Source organism: Lycium ferocissimum, unplaced genomic scaffold (assembly GCF_029784015.1).
Source record: "Lycium ferocissimum isolate CSIRO_LF1 unplaced genomic scaffold, AGI_CSIRO_Lferr_CH_V1 ctg9878, whole genome shotgun sequence".
NCBI lineage: Eukaryota > Viridiplantae > Streptophyta > Magnoliopsida > Solanales > Solanaceae > Lycium > Lycium ferocissimum.
In genome coordinates, this window is record NW_026727926.1 from 1 (window position 1) to 16,223 (window position 16,223).

The 16,223-nt window shown below is 34.6% G+C and overlaps 1 pseudogene; it reads right to left on the reverse strand.

The window, feature by feature from the left end:
- Positions 1 to 1,778: 1,778 nt before the first annotated feature.
- Positions 1,779 to 6,683, reverse strand: LOC132046218 (wall-associated receptor kinase 2-like; annotated as a pseudogene).
- Positions 6,684 to 16,223: the final 9,540 nt, after the last annotated feature.

A 16,223-nucleotide genomic window follows, 5' to 3' on the forward strand; every position in this document is an offset into this window, starting at 1 on the left:
TTGATTAAAAAGGGCATATTTGAAGTTGTAACTTAACAAGAGGCTTTATAAATGGGTTTTGATACTTATTATTGGGATACATAAACCGAATAACTACCCTTATGTTGATTTCATATGATTTTCAAGATCGATTTCTTCATGTATTATTTTACTCTATTTTCGTATTATTCATTGTCCCCGAGGCACTCACCGAGTACGAAGTACTCGTGCATACCATTGTTGTTTTTTATGGTATGTTAGGTAACGAAGAAGAAAGGGTTCGTGATACCTGTGTGCTTAGGAAGGACTTGCTGTTGCGGATAATTTGCGAGCCCACACATTCGTTCGTGGGACACCCCGTTGATTTACTTACTTGTTACATTAGTTGTCAGGCCGCGTCCCGATGAGTCGACTATTAATCCTTTATCTTAGAAGCTCCCTAGTATACATTTGTGGGTAGTTATTGAGTTATTGATTAACTCTTGGGCACGTTGTTATGTTTGACAAGCATAGATAACTAAAGACTTCGCCGATTTAATTCTTATATGCGTGATTCGTTTACCTTTATTTTATTAACTGTTGGAGGCGAATGTTGAACCTAGCGGGTTCAAGTATTATTATGGTGTTGCTTAGGTTCTTCCGATGTTGTTCATGACGTCGGATGCCGGTCACGTCTAGGGTGGGTTTTGGGGCGTGACAATAATAATGAGGTCGATGATTCTAACTCTAAAGATTCCAAAGTTTATGAGTTGATGCTTTTAAAAGGTTTATGATCTTATTCTATGTTTCTCCTTGATGATTGTCCATTGTTGTTAGTCTCACCTCATATCACTAGTTCCTTCATGCGAGACATGACGATCATGACTATTCCATAATATAATCGGAGTTTACCGACCTTACGTCACTCCGATAGAGTTATAGCTTTTTTCTTGAGCTCTCATGCATGCATTATGTTATGTTATACGTATGATTACACCGCGCCTATATGGGTCGGGGTCAATACGACTAAGCGTAGTGGGAAGCTATGATGATGATTACACCATGTCTATGGCATGGGCGTACACCACTAGTGGGCGGCTCGAGATGTTTAATCCCAGATATTCGGAGGGCCCGGATGCGGGCTAATAATGATCACACCGTACCTATATGGTCGGGCAGTTTATATATGTATACATGATATGATGTTGTTTATTATATAAGTTAGCATGCATGAATCCGCCTTAAAAGGCAAACAGTACAGGTTATCTCTTTACCTTATGTTATCGTATATGACTTACATACTCAGTACATTATTCGAACTGACGTCCTTTTGGACTCTGTGTTCATGCCCACAGGTAGGCAGGGAGACGGACCGGATTCCTAGGAGCTTTCTCGGTAAGAGGCAGACATAAGAGCACTCCACTCTCTTGGTATATTCTTTTGTGTACATATTGGGGCATGGCGGGTCCGTCCCATCCTTATGATTTCGCCTCCCGGCTAGAGGCTCGTAGATACATATGCATGGGTAGTAGATGTTTTATGATCTCCTTCGTGTATATCTTGTATATCATTTTGCAGCCTCGGGGGCTTATGCATATACGCATGTTTTGAGAGATATTTAATGATCGTTTCATAGTGAGTTTACTTTGAGAATTATGTTTGTTCAAGTTGAGTATGATAGCTAGCATGATAGGCGGTGCTCGGTAGTCAGCTCCGGGTACCCGTCATGGCCCTCTAGTTGGGTCGTGACAATTAAACCCCTGAGAACAAAAGAAAAAATAAAATTGAGAGGGAAGCAACTTACATTAATACATTCATTATGAAAAAAACATAGGGACGGGGAAAATAACATACAATCTTATATCATTATTAGTCGCCTAGAATTTGGACCAGCTTGGACTATCAATAGGATTCAACATTAATACATGAGAGCTATCCAAATTCTATTTTCCGGACATACTGGACGAATCTGCATTACCTAGAGTTAATTGGAATCGCATAAAGATCTGATGATTCGTCCTCATTCTCTTCATGTCCATGTTGATTCAACCAAGGGTTCCTAGTTAATTTCCTTATACCTTCCAGTTCACCAGCCACTTCCTTCATTGTAGGCCTATCTTCTCCATGCGAGCGAAGGCAGTTCTTCACAAGCTTAGCTACCTTTTGAAGTTGATCAAGACTCCCTTCTCGCAAAACACGGCGATCAATAATTTGAAACAAGAGATTCTTATTCATGGACAAAACAAAAAAATCTGCCAAATTCATGTCCACTTCATTTCTAGCTCTAATGATAGGTTTCAACCCCGTCAAAAGTTCGGCCTAGAATGACTCCAAAGTCAGAACGTCACTTTTCTCCGTCAATCGACTTTGTCTTTGAAATATTCAGATCCAAGTACCCTAACGTCCCTTGAACTAATGTAGCCACATGTGTTTGATTCAAAGGAATTAACCTTGAAGCTCCAAAATCGCCACTTTAGCTATGTAATCATTGTCTAACAATATGTTGGCGGACTTGATGTCTCCGTGAATTATAGGCATGGATACAAATGAATGAAGGTAAGCAAGTGCACTTGCTATCTCTCGTCGCAATTCTCAAACGGTTTTGCCAAGATAACCAAGGTGACGTTCCATGTTGATTGTGAATGTGCTCGTAAAGAGTTCCTTCGAGACATACTCATACACCAACAAAGGAACTTCAACTCTAAACAACACCCGAAGAGCCTCACCACATTCCGATGGTTCATGACTTGGGTAAGAATAAGCACCTCATTTACAAATTGCTCTATTTGACTCTCGTCCACAATTTTAGATCTTTTAACAAAGCAACTATGCGTTTATCGTACAACAAGCCTTTGTATACAATCCCATTGGCACCACGACCGATAATCTCGTCATTGGCATAATTGTTTGTAGCTTTCTTGAGCTCCTCAAAGAAAAAACTTTTTTGGCTTCCACACCACCCTCGTTAGTGGAGATTCGTGTTTCAATAATAAACCACCATTTTGCTGGAAGAATTTGTCTCTGACTTTAATCAATTTTCTTTTCTTGATGCTGAAATAAAGCCAAGTTATCACAATCGCTAGGGACATAAAGCCGACTCCCATACCTGTGTAATTTGTGGAATTGAACATTTATTGTCTATTTCAACTCAAATGTACAGGAATGTGCTCATTACATTTTGCTATTGAGTGTGTGTATGCTAACAAATTGATTTTCGAGTGGCTGTTTCAAACACATAAAAGAAAGTTTTGTATCATAGACCAAATTACTAAATACGTTTCTTTTATTTCGTAATAAGGACATACAAAACATTAATTTTAAGGGAAAATAAAATACTTCTCTGCCACATATTTTGTGTTGTATAAAAGAAAACATCTAAAACTAAAATGTTTAAATAAGAAAAGCTTGCAAAAATAGTTTGAAATGAGGTGAAAAAATAATTAGTGATATGCACCATGCAGTAAAAGAGAACGTCATACTTCCTAATTAGTCATTTTCTAGCATGGTAAAGTAATACTAGTATCTTAATTTGGCTATGAAAGTCTTTCAAGATATTTACCTATAGAGAACTTGATCCATGGAAACTCAGAGTAGGGAGCAATACAACCACGACCATCCTTTTTGCCATCATCAGTATATCCATTAGGACAAGAACAATTATAACTCCCCGGGGTGTTCGTGCAGTTCATTTCACACGAGTTGGTGCTTGGATCTGCACATTCATCAATATCTGGCAAAACCAAATAAATAAATTGATTGTCGTATTACTCCATTAGTATTTAACAAGAGTTTACATTGTGATATTTTTAAATAAATACTCCCACTATTTCAATTCATTTGTCTTACTTTCCTTTTTATTCCGTTTACAAAAGAATGGGCCTTTCCCTTTTTGACAACTCTTTAATTCCAACTTTCCACATGACATGTTTAAGACTACAAAATTAAAGGACATTTTGGTACATTCTACATATCTTTAGTTTAAGACTACAAGATTCAAAAGTTTTCTTTAATTTCTTCAACTCTGTGTCAAGTCAAAACTAGACAAACAAATTAAAATGGAGGGAGTAATATATTTAGATTAAATTATATATTCAGATTATTTTTAAAAATATAATATTCTTAAACACGGAGTAAAATAATACGAATTTAACATAGCATTGATCATTGAATGGTTTAATAGTGTTAGTAATTCGTTAAACTTGTGAAAATTCACTAGTAAAGGGATCAAAAGTGTATATTTTGATTAATTAAAGATTAGATATGTTTAATGAGATATTATAAGGACCAAAATTAGTGATTGTCAATACTTCAAGGACAAAAGGCATAAATTTCAAAAATTAAAGGAGAATCATAAATCATACTGAAAATAATGCAATTACTTCTTGGAAAAATTACCTAATGTAACTGATTATACTCCATAATTGCACTTTGTAGCAGTACTTTTAAAATAATTACAATACATAGCTATGTTTTACATTTTATAGCAGATATACACTGATACACATATCTCTAAATTATAGGTGCAATTCTTATATGCAATGTATACACATTTATATATACAATGTATTGCGATCGGTATATATATCGCAATATATACAATGTACCAGTATGTATACAATTCATTGATATTGTATGCGCACACATATAGTGCACATGCTACATTTTGAAAGAAAATATTGCTACGTTTTGAAAAGAAACAATATCGCTATTTTTTTATTATTATTTTTTTTTGCAAAAAAGGGGCTCTAATGTACATAAATTAATCTTCATTTGCAAAGCAATTGAAAAATAGTCGCAACTTAAAAATAACGTGACAAGTTAAGAAACATGAACTTTAGAACATTTTCCTGAATTTTGAAGTGCTACAAGTGAAACTCTATAGCGGCAAAGCTGTGTTCTAAATTTTGAATATATATCAAATTGTTGCAAAATAAAACTCCAAGATTGTGTCTTATAATTTTTTTATTTTTTTTTTTAAATTGTTATGGTGAATTCCATGATTGTGTGTTAGAAATCATCCCTCCCGCGCTCGGACGGCCGTGCTCAGCACGGGCTATTTCCTAGTAGTTTTGTAAAAAAGAGACAAAGGTTTCCATTTCTCAATTAAGAAAAATCAAGAAACTATTTTGGAACGGGGATTCAAATACGCCGTTGCTTCACTTTATGTGATATTATTACTATTTCGAAAGTCATAGAATTTCTTCTTTAATTAAATAGTTTTCCATACTTTGGATTATTAACCAGTATTCTAACCTATATTATATTAATTATAAAAATATCTTATTTCAAAAAGTTAAAATTTTTATGTTCATATTCGCATAAAAATTAAATAACCTAACTATGATAACTTTGCCACATAGACTGGGACAGAAGAGAACACTGATAAGTTTAAAGTTTTCCCTAGTAGTTTAGTAGTTGCAAATATACTCGAGGTTCGAAACTATAGCCAGATCGATCGAGCTCATCTCAATAACCTATTTTTCATGTTATGTAGTATATTATATATATCATGTTCACCCTATAACAATACTTCGCTATATGTAGCATTCAAAAATTATTTTAAAGAGACAATGTTGTTACTAAGAGGTTTGACTGTAAATGCTCTATATTTCTTCTTGCATCACTATTCATCTAAACGCCACAAGAAGAAAAAACAATCAACACTACTATGCCAGATTTGTATATATACATAGATAGAGAGGGCGCAAGTAAATTGCACTACAAGTAGAAATTATCCTACGTACCTCGGCACCCCGGACTGAGATAAGGATTGCCTTCATAACCTTCATTACAACTGCACCTGTAGCCACCAAGGCCAGTGTCGGAATCAACACACTCGCTGTTTTGCCTGCAAGCATAATCCTCACTCGTCCGTGCTTCTATGCACGTAAGACTTCCAATGGCCCAATCGAGCACAATGGGCACACTGGCTTTAGTCCTCTCTAGAAAATTAGGATCACTCAGTTCCTGTAGCCCTCTGAAATGGAAGCGCTTTGCCTCGCCCAAAAATGCATACTCACATTGATAAAAAGAAGAAACATTGTAATTTCTTGTGGGAGACATGGTTATGCTATAGGATTTCAAGCCCTTGGGTATTTGTACCTGGCAGCAGCCTTTGCCCGTACATTCTCCTTCCACCACATCGCCCGGGCTGATAAAGCGGGGGTCGCAAACATACTCACAGTTCAATGCCGTCATGGTAGCAGCGTCACAACCAACAGCAGTAAACCTGTTCAGCGCAGAGAAACTATATGGTGTTGATTGCGAAAATCTGGTCCACACGGGCTCGTACCGGACATAGCCGGGGGAGGTGTAACATCTCCGAGCCATGCAACTGGAGATGCGCACCTCAGTGTCGGATATGTCATAGACCTCAATGTTTGCAACGAGGAGTTTTTGTAACCATCATTAGAAATGTTGCAACATAACTCAAAACCCGAATTAATGGCGCAACCAGATCCTGTGCCAATACCAAACGGGTATGGAACCGTAACGTTCCCACACTGCTTAGGGCATCCTGGTTTTGTGATATTGGCACCTTTAGTAATGGTGTGCGGCGTTGGCATTAATTTGGTTGCATTAGTGGTAGTTTGGGCAGTGGCTAATGTAAATATTAGTCCACAAACATAAAAACATGCAATTTTGTGAGGAAGCTGAACCATTTGGTTGAGTTTCCAAAATGATGCAAACTCTAGTTGTTCGAGTAACAGCTTATCAATTTCCATCATATTAATAAGTAAAATGCAAAGAGTAGTTAGGGTCACAAAATTGAGTCCTGCCGTAACGACTGGTTAAAGGGCTTGACTCGTGAGCTGATTAGACACGAGTCTTGAAAATTACTCTCTACTCATGCACAAGTCCATTCCTTTCCCCACCCAACAACGCAAGCTATATGAAGATATTCAGCGGTAATGGTGGCAATGATGGTGGAGGGGGAGGAAAATTTAGTGGCGGAAAAACAAATAGAAACGACAAGTAAAATGGGTTAGGGGTGCTGAGGTGGCATGCCACCTGATATCTACCTTATCAAATGTCAGTGTCACGTAAGATTGGATGCCCACCTTGAACGTAAGATTGGATGCCCTCGTTGAACAACTTTAATGGAAGAGACTATATTTGAACCAATAGTATAACGGCAGGGATATATTTGAACTGAAAGTATAATGAGGGGTATATTTATATCATTTCTCATAGTATAAGGTATATTTGGCCCTTTTCCCAATTAATTTCACAATATTCATTTTATAGCTACTATTCTCTCTAGAACATTTTATATACCGTGTTTGACTAGGTACGATATTTGAGAAGGAAAGAAAACCTTGTATCACATTTTAAAAGTGCCGTTAGAACTTTTGGTACCGAACATCCCGTAACTTCTCTATGGTTATAAAAGCATGCTTCTAAGGGTAAAATTGAAAAATTTAAGTTAAAAGAGTTTTAAATACACAAAATGTGTCATTCTTTTTAATAAATTAAATAATATATATATATATATATATATATGTATATATGTATATATATACGGGACATAGGCCGTGATATGGCATGCCTCTAAAGCCAGCAAACCTATTTATCTTTATTCTCAGTTTTTTCCTTTATTCTCATTTTTAAATTGTATTAATTAATTAATTAGTAATAAAACAATTTGACATAACCTCTCAGAATGGTTGTCTCCAAGGCTCAAAACGTTGCCTTGTACAGATACTTTTACTTTCTCTCTACTTAATTGTTACTGAAACTTCTCCTTTTAAAAATAATTTTAATCTTTCTTTCTCCTTAGTTACTGAAACTTACATCTTAAAGTGTCCAATTTAACTTTTCTCTCTCATTAGTTATTGCTGAATTAATTCACCTATTCCTATACCCACGTTTCCTTTCTCAATTGAAAACCATTGGTAAACTTTTATATTTATCCGTCCAACTGCCCATTATTTCTTTTTTTTTTTTTTCAAGAAAGAGAGTCACTAAAGAGCAAAGTCTTCAAATTTAGGTAAGAGAACAAAGTTAGAAACAAAGGTCTTCAAAGTTAGAAAAAGAGTGTCAGACTCAGAGAAGATTGAAAAAGAAGGGGCAGGTAAAGAAAAAATAGATATGTTCAATAGTGGCTTTTGAAAAAAGCCAAAATTAAAGTGACATGTTTCCCTTTTTCTAGGGAGTTGGGAGTAAGAATAGGGGATATCACGGATAATTTAACCAAAAATATCTGAATTAATTGTGTTTGCCATAAAATCTTCCGATTTTTTGTATGGACATACTGTATTAAAGTAACTAATATACATGTAAAAAAAGTAAGTATTAATATGCAATTAAAATATGTAAATAAAAATGTGATTGATATTTTAAAAAATGTATTGTGTTGTAAAGATATTAAAAAGAAATGTATTGTGTTGTAAAGAAATTAAACAAGCTAATCGTTTACTAAAATAAAATTGCAGTGTTGCGCCGTATTTGTGCAGATGACTATGAAAAAGTAATTATTATTGAAATTAATTTAAATGACAATAAATTGATAAAAATGTTAATCTTTGCATAAATAAGGATAATTATCAATAAATTGTGTTAAAATTGAAAAAATGCGTGAAAAGTTGTATTTTGTGCTATTTAACAATCAGGGATCCCTGAGACATTAATTTCAAGCACGATGAGCCAAAATTGAGTGTCAACAGAAGGAAACGAAAGATTTTTTTTTCTTTTAAAACGGTAGATAGAATATGGGTGTTTGCAACAAATTTTAATATGCGGAAATGAATTATAACCACAAACAAAATATGAAGAAACATATATTTTATTGATAAATATTGCGGGTACAAAATCTGTTTACTCCCTTGATTCTTCTCTCTTAATATTTCTCCGTAATTCGAGGGTCGTTAGTAACTTATTTCTCGAACGTAAGATGATTTGGATTTGGATATGTGGACTTTCTTGGGACGTATTTGATCTCCATGAAAGGATATTGTGGATCTTCTTGAAGTATTTGGTTGTCAAGAAATATCCGGCCACATATTGACCTCTTCTTGAATACCCATGAGTTTATGGGATATTGAGATGTATTTTTAAGGGAATATGCCTCCTTTATATAGGCGTGAGCTAGGGATTAGGGTAGAGTAACCTCCAAGAAACCCTAATGGACATTAGAGTTTGAAGATGGATTGGACTCGTCTTGTAGAGTTCTATTTCAAATACGGTAAAATTTCGATGTCTACAAATGCCCCTTACTTCAAATCTTGTCGGGGGTTTCGCCGAAATCGAAGACACGATTTGAAGTAACAGTAAAGATGACAACAGTCCCTCACCATACTTCTTTAATTTTCCTTCTCCAATTCGGAATGTGAAGGTCAATTCTCCAATTCATTTTTTTTTTTTTTTGGCAGTCTTTTGGCCTTTGCTTTGTAAGACTAAATACACTCACTCTGAAAACGGATTGAAATCATCTCCCTTTTCATCAGAAGAGTAGCACTAAATCCAAGTAGAACAAACTTGTTTGGACTTTAATATGCACATGAGCTTAATTGAAACCCAATTCCCACAAACTCGAATAGACTAACTTTACCGAAAATCAGTCTTCTTAGATTACACCGGTCAAAGTTGCCCCCGATCACTTGCGTCCATTCTTGCGGTTTTGCGATTTTCATTTGAGAGAAGAGATGAAGGGCAGATTTGGTCCCACTGGGCGTGCCAGAATTTGTAGACAATAAAATTCGCGTCGAGAAAATAATAATCAAGACAGGAAAATATCGCAACAATCGTTGTATTTGATTTCAGAATATGAGTGTTACAATCTCTATGATTCCTACGATTCGTCTTTTCAACAATAAATTCAAGGGCTTTTGAGCTTGATCTTGAACTTGATGGATTTGATTTTGACTTGGACTTGAATTCAAGGGCTTTTGAGCTTGGTCTTGAATCTTCGTACGGATCTCTAGAACTCTCTAGAGAAATACTTGAGTGCTTGAATCTTTCGGCTTGTAGAGAAATGCGGCGTTTGATCCACGAGCTCTCCCTGGCTTCTTGTTAGAACTTGTCCCTTTTTTGAATTATGAGACCCCTATTTATAGTTGTAGGATGGAGGAGTTGTGATAAGGACAGGCTTCTTTCGACCAATCAGAATTAAGCTGACATGTCGATATTTGATTGGCCGGAACATGTCATTTGCACACGTGGCGTATCTTCATTGGCCTTTTGATTTGACTAGGCATACTGCATCATTTTGACACGTGTAATGACCCTATAGGCTTCCTTGTTTGACTTGGCGTGCCACGTCATTTGACACGTGGTACTAAAGTGGGCCTCTAGGAAGATGACATTTTGGGCTTAGCAAAGTGGGCTCATTATTTATAGCCAAATTAATGGACTAGCCCAATAGAAATCGGATCTTTAATTAAATCCGTATTATTGGACTTAAATAATTAACCCAATTATATTAATCCGTAATATTTATTTGGACTAATGTATCTTGAATTTATTATAATCCGAATTTCCTACGAATTTAAATTCAATAAAATTTCGTTATCTACAACTAGTGCACAAGGTGATCGATGTATTTACTCCTCGAAGAGTCCACCTGTGTATAACTGCAACTCTGATGCTTTAACCAAACCTATTTTTTTGCACAAGCATTTTTTCTTATAAATTTGTTTTAGATTTTTTAGATATGTCTCACATTAAAGTATTTTTTTTTGTTTTGTTTTTCGCATTATGAAAATTTTAATTTCATAAATTTGTTGAAAGCATTCAGGTGTATAGTATGACGGGAAGTCGAACATTCATCATTTTTATGCACACAATAACGTATCAAGAAAAAATATTCTCAACTTTTTTAATTTTTTAAACAAGAATTTGCTTTCTGTTATTTTAAAAGAGGTAATTTATGGTCGCGTGAAGCGCGGGCACATTTCCTAGTAGTAACATAAATATGAACCGGATAGAGTTATATAAGTTAAATATCTCCCTTTTTAATATGTTCTAATCCTCTTGATGGAGGCACGTAAATCTTTTCATATGTAGTTGTGATTGCAAAAATTTTGCTAATTAAAGTTAAAAGTATTTGCCATTGCGAACGAATTGTTCCTGCTGGATTTATAGTCGTCTATCATTTGGGATTGAGGTATAATAATTCTAATCTAACGTTCATTTAGCTTAATCAGCGCCTTTAATTTGTTAATGCAAGACTTAAGGGGTCTTCTGGCCTCTTTGTCTAGGACTCTAGGGTCGTTCCTTGACCCTTTTTAACAAGTCATTGCTGGTCTAAATTATGACCTATGCCCCTTGGAGACGTCTTAAATAGTCCTTCGCGCTATAGGTTTCTATTATTCAAAATTCATTCTGATTCGTTTTACATTATGAAAAGGGAATCTTACACAAATACAACTTTTTAAAAAGATTGTTTAAAAAAGTTGCAACTACTTTCACAAAATTACATAAATACAATTAAATCTAATTTTTATCATTTAATTACATTATATACAATTTTTCATATATCCCTTAAATATCTCTATGAAATGCACTAAAATGGAAAACTTGGCTTCCCTAAAATTCTGATTACTTATGGATTAACACTCAAATAGAATCTTAATTAATAATTGACACCCCATCCCATAAAACTTGGCTTACTTTCTGCCATCACATATTTATTATTCAATTGTTTTCTCTCTATTCCATGAAATAGGAAAATTAACTTAGTAAAATTTAAATTTGTATATATTTAACATAGTCAGTGGCGGACCCAGGATTTCAGGGTCGTGGGTGCCTCATTTTCTTTAACATGAGTTGCTAACGATGACATAATATAAATGCACAACTATTTGAATGCAACACTAAAAGAATACTACAACTAATATTATCATTACCAAAAGAGGCTTTTAATCACAAGTTTCATACAAAAGAAAGACTTCTAGGCAATAGTGACAAGTCCGATCCTAAAAAAAAGACTTAGTCTCAACTCTGATCCAAAAAAAAAAAGAGACTTCTAGTCAGTAGTCACAAGTCCGATCCCAAAAAAAAAAAAACACTTGATCTCAAGTCTGATCCAAAAAAAAGACTTGCAGTCACAAATCACAACTGCGCTCGACAACTTTTCATTTTTACGAAAATGATGAATAATAGCATCATTACTTATAGTTGCAAATATCCCACGCTCTACATAGCGGACTAAACAACCATTTAAAAATTAATCACTCATACTTTAGGAGTTCATTTTTGATGTACTTCATCGATGAGAAAGCTCGTTCCACAGAAGCAGTAGCAACAGGAAGAATAAGAGTCAACTTGATAAGCAAATAAACAAGTGGCTAGGTCTGGTGCAATTCTGATTGAACCAGTACTTTAGCAAGATCAGTAATCCCCTTCATATTGAAAAATCTCTTATCAGAACCTCGAACATACTTTCAAATTTTTAGCTCTTAAAAAATTAAAATACCTGTGTTCTGAGATTAGTGGACGACAATAATGAAAATAAAAAACAAAATTGGAAAGAATAGGAGAAGAACTGAAGAAGATTGAAATTTGGTTTTGGGGATAAGGGTTTTAGTTGTTGTGTCTCTTGTTTGATTTTTGGGAAAGGTATAACCTTTTTACCTTTTATTTGATAAACTAAAGAGAAGGAAAAGTAAAATATTAAAATATACAAAGTCAACAAAAAAAGCAGTCTTATACTCCGTATATACTAACTCACAACGGCACAAGAAGAAAAGGAAGTAAAAGCTCTAATTATGATTAGCTAAAAAATTAAAATGCTGGCACGGAGGTTCGAACATAGAACCTATGTGACCAAATAAACACTTAAGTTGGACCTGGAAACCAAAGCACCCACTAAACTTTTTGGTTTCCAGGGTGCTTTTTAAATATTTATACCCATTTTTCATATATTTTTTATATGACTATACCTAATCCGCGTCGGGTTTAACGGGTGCTGGAGCACCTCCAAATTACATGTAGGTCCACCCCTGAATATAGTATAAAATATATACCTGATATATGAATGCAATAATATATGTGTGTGTATGTGTGTGTGTGATAATACCATTTGTGTAATATATATATGAAATAAAATTATATATATTATATAGTAATAGTTATATACATAACAAATAATATGATATATAATATATAATAGAGAGTGTGTGTGTGTGTGTGTGAGAGAGAGAGAGAGAGAGAGAGAGAGAGAGAGAGAGAGAGAGAGAGAGAGAGAGATAATACCATTTGTGTAATATGCTTATGAAGTAAAATTATATATAGTATATAATAATGTATGTGTGTGTGTGTGTGTGTGAGAGAGAGAGAGAGAGAGATAGTATGTATATATATATATATATATATGTGTGTGTGTGTGTGTGTGAGAGAGAGAGAGAGAGAGAATACCATTTGAGTAATATACTTATGAAGTAAAATTTTATATAGTATATAGTAATAGTTATATACACAACAAATAATATGATATATAATGTATAATAGTGAAATATACGTAATATATAAGTACAATAAGATATATACTTGTACAAAGAATTGTATACATACATATCATATAAACAATAATATACTTGTTTATGGATTAGATAGCTAAATAGGTTGGAGATTTTTAGAAAAGCAATTAATGTTTTCTGATATGTATTTAATTTAGCTTTTTATTCATAGCAACATTCTTTATTTATGGTATAAAATCATGTATACCCTATATAGTATATTTTGTAGATTATGTAATTTAATTAATAGTTGTAGATTATGATATCATATTCAGTTACTAGTATTTATGTAACTATCCCTTATGAAAATGGCAAAGAGCCAAATATATACCTGTACTATCGGAAAGGGGTCCATTACCTTCGTTATACTTTGGTCTAAATATAACGACAATTATACTTTGGTCACAAATATACAGGTCATTCGCACAAATTCCCTATTTTGGGGGTGATCTTTAATTTTTGCCCCTCAAATTGCTGGTCTTTCATTTTTGCCCTTCGGCACTTTAAGTGGCCAAAATACCCTTGAGATTCTGGGTTCAAACCCCAGCAGAGTATAAAAAAAATTTCGCAAAGCAGGATTTCATAGCAAATTATGCCTATTCGGGCAAAAGCTTTGCCTTAAGACATAAGTTTTGTAATATCCTATAAAGTATGCCTTGTCCGGCATAGTTTTGTATAAATTAAGTTATACTCCAAAACTATGCCTGAAAAGGAACTACATAGAATATAGAACTATGGCTTTTCAATACATAGGCAAAAGTTTTGCCTAAGACAAGATTTCATAGGATATTAAAATACCTTAAGGAAAGATTTCATAGTTATGCCTTTTCACTACTACATAATTATGCTTTAAGGGAAGAATCTTTATTCTAGTTCAAGGCTTGTAGCTTATAGTTACAGTTGGCCGACCCAATAGAAGAATGAAATAGGTGGGATCAGAGAGGGAAGTGACATCCAACTTGGGAAGCTAGGTACCAGTGGGAAGAGGAGTGGCCAAAGGACGAGAATCAAACATGTCCGCACGAGGCACACTACTAAAAACCTGCTGAAAAGCGACCTACAAAAACCGACCTCAATGAGGCCGGGAAAAAAATGACCTCATGAGGTCGGTATAAGCATGGTTTTTTATTTTATAATTTTTATTTTACAAAAACCAACCTCAGTAGGTCGCTAATTTAATAATAAATTCCGAAAAATACGTTACCGACCTCGTGAGGTCGCAAACTTGACTTGCAAAACCAAGACCGGCCACACGAGGTCGGTAAGTATTTTTAAGAAATTAAATATATAATTAATTGGGTGACCACATGAGGTCGAATGCATAATTAAAAAAAATTCAAAAATAATTCTACGATTAGCGACCTCGAGGTCGGAACATTTTAAAATAAATAATAATTAAATTACATTAAGCGACCTCACGAGGTCGGTAAATCAAATTAATATCACAGTACCATCACTCTAATTTTTCACCATTTCTCATTTCACACTCTCTCTCTCCTCACCGTTTTCCTTTCTCTCTCTCTCTCTACTCGATTTCAGCCATCGCCGGTGACCACCCGTCGCCCATCGTCTGCCGTCCCTAGCCCAGTCTCCGCCGCCGTTGTCACCCACTGTCCAGCCGAAAATACACCATCGGAGGTATTTTTTCCCCCTTTTTGGTACTATTTTCCCAACTATTAAAGATTAATATAGTTATGTGAAATTTCTATGTTTATTTATTCAGTTTCTAACCATTTAAGGTGCTTATTCTTGACAGCTTCCTCTTCCTTTAGGATTAGGTTTTAATTCTAGGGTTAGGTTTTAACTCAGTTCTGTAGATTAAGGTTTTCTTGAAGCTATAATTGTTGACACTAAGCTATAAACTGAAGCAACAATTCCTCAATACGGCGCATTAATTCACACCAAGGTGTTCGATTTCTGTCTTAGTTTCATGGGATTCCTCAATGATACGGATTCTTGTTTTTTAAGGTCGGTATCCTTACCAATGCTATATGTTTTATTACGTTCAAGTCCGTAAGTTAAGAGGTATTCGAAGCTAAGAAGTTTTTCTTTTTGTTGTTTATGTTTTGGACGGTTCTAAGAAGACGGGGAAGGGGAAGAGGCCGGGGAAAGGAGGCAATCCATACTCTAAGAGTATTGGTTTAGGTTTCAAGACTCTCGTGAGGCTGCGAAGGTCAATAGTCATTTCATCTAATTATATGGAAAACATGTTCAATTACTGTATTTCATTTGTTTATTTATACTAGCTTTTGTTGTTAGTTTTCATTCTAGTTGGAGTTGTGTAGACAAATGCAAAAATATGAGTTGTGTGTTTATAATTCAGTATTATCCTTCCCTTTCTTGTACCACTTTCCTTAAATTTGAGATGTATGTTCATGTGTTTGAATTCGAGTATCCTGTTTCTCGTCGAAAATAGGTTACTATTTTGAACCAATACGTGCCTAAAAGTTAACCCCATAGTCTTGTTGTAGTCTTTCTTTTTGGCATGTGATGCGGTTGTTTGTATACATTATGAGGAGTAAGTTAGCATCATATAGAGACCATGCCAATAGGATTTTTTTGAATTTGAGATTTATGCTAAAAAAATACCGTTTTAGAATAATTTTGTTTTATGTGATAGAAAAAGTACTTTTCTTTTCATGTCGATAAAGAGTATTTATGTTTTGGTGTTGAATAAAGTTGGGAGGCTAAACCATCTTAAACTGAAACCATTAGGTAGTTAAAGACCCCATTCCTCTGTTTTGACTATGAATTTAACATGATTTTGTTTTCCTAATTTTGCTGATTTTGCTACATGTACTAGTAGGG